The sequence below is a fragment of the Kryptolebias marmoratus genome, linkage group LG1 (assembly GCF_001649575.2).
Source record: "Kryptolebias marmoratus isolate JLee-2015 linkage group LG1, ASM164957v2, whole genome shotgun sequence".
Lineage (NCBI taxonomy): Eukaryota > Metazoa > Chordata > Actinopteri > Cyprinodontiformes > Rivulidae > Kryptolebias > Kryptolebias marmoratus.
The window spans coordinates 7,592,332-7,597,646 of NC_051430.1; the positions used below are offsets into that span (position 1 = coordinate 7,592,332).

General features: G+C 42.9%; 1 protein-coding gene across 2 annotated transcripts in view; it reads right to left on the bottom strand.

The window, feature by feature from the left end:
- Nucleotides 1-5,315, bottom strand: part of cux2b (cut-like homeobox 2b) — a 120,832-nt gene that overhangs the window by 70,150 nt on the left and 45,367 nt on the right. The window lies entirely within an intron of this gene.

Here is a 5,315-nt window from a genome sequence, read left to right on the forward strand (position 1 = left end):
GGGGAGGAGGTGGGGGTGAGTCACGTGTGGGGACCCAATAACCTGACAACCCCACCCCTCCACCCCCTCCTCCCTCCAAACAAATAGAGCTTCCTTGTGAAATGAAGGGCCGCTTTATAAAGCCAAAGAAGAGCTGATTCGAACACACAATGGCCTTGCTTTCTGTCGCAATTACCACAGGTCAGATCTATTTTCAGCCTCTTTTCGACCCCTCTCCCCTCACATCCACCGATCGTTGCATCGATCCTGCATTGATTTTCAATACAGCAGTCTCCATAGTTTCAACCAAATTACCCTCCTGCTACAACAACCGCCCTGATCGCTATTCCATTAATGTCTCCGTGCATTGGCTGTTTACATCTCTCTGTTATGCCAAATGAGAGCTCCACCCCAGCAACATGTCGGATCCACTATTCAAAGCTGTCTGTGCCGTTGGGTCCTTCATCAGAACCTTGCATTCATGCTGGACTCAGCTGCACCGCATGCCATCTGCAAATCCAATATTATCGACCAGTCACCCTTTCAGCAAACCGGGGAAAAAAAAAAAAGGAAAGCAGATTCCAACTCTGCTCCTCCGTACTGAGCAGGACCCGAACGGCCGAACCAGACGTTCATCTCCTCTTTGTTTTGACTGCGATTATCAGTAATTGATGAGGACCTTGGCTTGGCACCGCTGGGTTAAAATCTAAAAAGTGAAAGAGGGGATTCAATTACCACAGCAAACTTAGACGTGACGCTGGGAAATTAAATTGACTGTGTTTTAATTAATCTGCAGTCTCACTTAAAGGCAATTTCATAAATCATCACAAGAGGGGAAAGGGGAAAAAAAAAATAGAAAAAAAGAAGACAAACTGGAAAGGTGAAACTTTACCAAGCCCGCCGCCTCGTGGGATGGTGAGCGACTGCCGGTCAGACAGCGGGGTTGTTAATTGAAGGGCTGCTGGTTCAAATCCCTGGACAGGTGGATCAGACGGTGGCTAAAGTAGAGCTAAGTGTGCAGACTGAAGTGAAATATGCGATTCTTCACGTTTTAATGCACTGGCTAACCCTCCTGCAGCTGGTTTCTTTTCTTTTTTTATTTTAGTGCTGGGGTAGTATCAGAGTGAGACCGTAAAACATAATTTGACGAAAAACACAAAAATATAAAAGTCAGTTTGGGGTTTTGGTGGTGTTTTCAGTGCATCAATACAGCTCTGTATCATTTTCATTCCTGCCAGTATGTTTCGCTATAAATTTTCTAAGCTTTCTGTGTTTTTCTGTTCTGGGTTAAGTAGTTTCATGGCCAAAGTTTCTCCTCAGCTCCTCTGTTTGCCTGGACACATACACACACACACCCCTGTCATTTATCGGTAACCTCCTCAGCTGCATTCACTCGCTAATCGACCCCACTTGTACTAACTGTGGCCGGTTTCTCTGTTATTAGATGTGATGGCAGAAAGGCAACGTCCGAGTGATCACATCATTTGGGGTTGGGAATGCCTCGCCACAGCGACATCTGGTGAACGAACTCAAGATTTTTATGGGTTCGTCACGAACGCAGTGAAACACGGAGGTTAACCTGAGCTATGACATTATTTTTGATTTCCCATCACAAAACAAAAGCTTCATCCGAAACATGGAAAATAAACCAAACAAATAACAAAAAATAAATAAAAATAAAAGGTGTCCTTGTTACTGAAGGACATTGAGACAAATAAAACCAGTACAGTGATATCAGAATATACTTTTTAATATTACGCTCAATAAAAAGTGGAATGTTTTCTTGTCTTTGGGTTTCTTGTAACTTTTTGTGTTGGCATTATTTGAATAAAATAATATTTTATTTGAACCAGGCTGTGTTTGTAGGAGTCGCTGAGGAGGAGACAGGAAGTAATCACAGTTGGTGATGTTACAGAGCGCAGAGTGGAAGAGTCATGTGACACGCTGCGCTCGGGAACAGACTGTGGAACAGTGTTCCAGAGCAAACGTTCTGCTACATCCTGAAGGTTCTACTCCGGTGTTTCGGTTCCTGTGTCGCCCTGCCTGCAGTAAAACGCTGAATTGAACCTGCCTGCCAGCCTGTTGTGGACTTGCCCACCAACTTGGCTCCTCTCACCACAAACCACAGCAATGAAATGACCTTAAGTCTAAAATGCATCATAAAAAAACCCAAAGAACCCAGTTTTAGTCAGTTTTAGTCCCTGTAACCATAACGCTTCTTGTCCAACAATAACCAGAACTCTACAAAATGCTCTGGCCAACATGGATCCTTTTTTAGTTTGTTGTAAAATCATGGCGGTTCGACTATTTATTCAAATAACTGCTAAAAATGTCACTGAACCGGCTTTATAGCGTGGTTCAATTAGTTTAACACATTCACGTGGTATCAACTGTCAGGCACAGACTTAGAGTCAGCACCCTCAATATTTACAAGTCGTTAAAGTTTGCTTGTGCGGCCTGGCTGGTACGGTCAGAAAAAGAATGAGTGGGAATAAAGTGTTTTACGTGCAATTTAATCTAAAGCTTTGAACATAAACTGCTCCAGAGGAGGTTATATTAAAAGATGGCCACTTTTGGCGGCACTAAGAACACAATCTTCAGGCTCAACCTATTCAGGTAAACTGTTTAATCCTGCTTTATAATGATTTGCCTTTGATTAGGTTTAGGAAAAATAGAAACTCTGGGTAGGCTTTTCTCTTAAAATCTAGTTTCTCTGATCTCCAGCTATGATGTTCGTTAGGCTCCCTTTCCAAAGATTGTCCCCGCTACGCTATCCACGATCTATTAGAACGGCAACCAAAACACTGCTGCAGTCTTACTACCTGCCAAAAAGGTTTCTCTTGCCACTTTCACATGTTAGAACAAAAGCAAAGACCAAAGTGAAGAAGAGGAACAAATAAAACTCTTCTGTTTTCACACTTTGATCAAATTCAAACACTAAACGATGCAGGTCTGCTTCAGCCCCGTCTATGTTTGCTGAAAAAAATATTACAAGTATTCCACTTTGAAATAATCACACAGAGTTAGAGCAAACATTAAAATGAAGTCGGGTTCTTGAATCTTTAATTCTGACTTATTTATTTCCTTCTAATAAAAGCAAACATCTTCATTTACTTTCACTCAAACCCTGACTTAACTCCCAGTTTTAACAGGATGACTTGTCATCTTTTTTCTTAACATTTTATAACTACGAGCCGTAACGCTGTAACGTGTGTGCAGTGCTGCATTTTTAAAAAATGATCTGATAGGGGGGAAATAAAATCCCACTGAGTTACTGGAAGTTGGATGAACAAAGTGTCTAACAAACAGATCTGCACCTCTTCCTCCTTGTATCACTCTGTCACAGATGGTTTATTCACATACTGCACAAAACTGGACAGGAAAACTAACTTTTCATATTCTAGTTTCAAACATAAACATGATTTACTTCTATGTTATTGTTGCTCAAAGCCACAGAGGGCCACTGCAGAGGGTTCAAAGAGCCACATGTGGCTCCGGCGCCACAGATTGCGGACCCCTGGCGTAAGGCCAGCACGGCTAGTCTGCTTCAAACTCTCAAATCATGACGGTTTGTACACATCATGGAGACACTGCCACCATGCTCCAAATCTACCCAACTCAAAATGTTAATGTTTTTGTACCTATTCATGTTTTCATCCGCGTCATACTATCGTTGTCTTACAGTTCCCCATAACCCCCTGACTACAAAGAAAAGAAAATATTGTCCAATCACAATTTTCTTTTTTAATTTCCTTAATCTTTGCAAGGTACGAAAGCCCCACCCCTTCACATTTGGCATCATTGAAAAGCTCTAAATGTCCTCTGTATAAGCCAAAAGGAGTTAAGTCAGTAGTATGCAGTGGGCGGGACATATTCAGGCTTACAAATGTCCCCCACAGGGGACTAATTTGAACCACTGGTATGGAGGGTATGGAGTCCTTTTCTCCTACAGTCGTTAGATTAAGAAAACACATTACCCAACAATTTGGGGATTTATTTTAGGTGCTTATAAGAGTCTTTAGCTGACATAAGACAAATTAAGAATTCTGTCAGCTTCATCTAATAAGTGAACTAACTAATTGAACACATGTTGAAGTGTATTATGTTGAACTTATCAGTCATAAGTTTATGAGTATGTGTAGAAACTAAATATATATCTATAGATTGACAACTTCATACCAATGTGTAGCATCTGTATGAGTGGGCTGTGGTGGTGGGCAGGCGACGTCTACATGTGGAGCACAAGTGACCAAGTTTAGAGACTGGAAGCCGCATTTCTCATCTTATTTTCTGTTAGGAAAACAGACGAAACGTTAAGAAGCACCTGGTTAATACAAGCAGTCTTCAGGTCTGATTAGGTTTGTGGGAAACGTCTAGTTTTTTTTTTTGTTTTTTTTTTTTTGTGAAAAGTACTGTCAGTGAAAGAGGCACAGGATAAGGCGACTTTTTGAAATTACAGTTAGTCCCCACGGTCCATCTGGGATGAGCCTTCCTGGAGATTAGAGATCAGGCTTTCCGAGGAGCGGGCAACCTCCGCTAGATTCAAATGGCCCCAGACCGGCTAATCTTCTCCAAGAAGAAAATTCCTCCAGAAGTGGGCTGAGTGGATTTGCTTAAGATATAACAGTGGCGGTGGCGCTAAGTCCACCGGAGCTTCGGTGGCCTCCGTGCGGAGCTGGAGGTTCGGTTTTTTTATTGCAGCTCAGGCTGACGAGAGTGGCGGATACTCCTGCAGCATGCAAGCCAAACAGTGCAATCATTGTAGCATGGTTATTTTGAAAGCATCCCCGCCGTTTCTAGACCATTATGAGGGAGGGGAGCCTGGGCAACAGCCCATCAAATGAAACCTCCTGCCTGTCTTTCTGGGAAGAAGTGAGGCAGAACAGAGTGCTTGCTACTTTGGTTGTCTCGATGATGGGAGGAACTCGGCAATATAGTGCTGCTGAAAAAGTAATGCCATCTCGGGAGGCAAAAAGATACCAAGGCAGATTCTTTTTTCCCCCCACTCCTTTTAATAATCAGATGTGATCCATTTCAACCTACAACTAGGGCACCTCTGAGACCTCAGATAAAATTCACTTATCTCCCTTCATTATGTCGAACTTCGTCTTTCATAAATATGCAGACGCTTCCCCCATATTAGGAACGGGAGGAGGGGGAGGAGGCGCGCCGCAAGAAGCCGGGCAAAACAGTGGCTTCCTTGCAAACAGGTTTTAAGATGGACAATCGGGACCAAGTTTTCAGTGTGTGGCAGTCTGGTCAATACAGAGCTCCTGTCATTAAACCTCTGCCAGTCAAACATCCAGCCATAATTGATGAGTCCCCCCCCCCCCCCC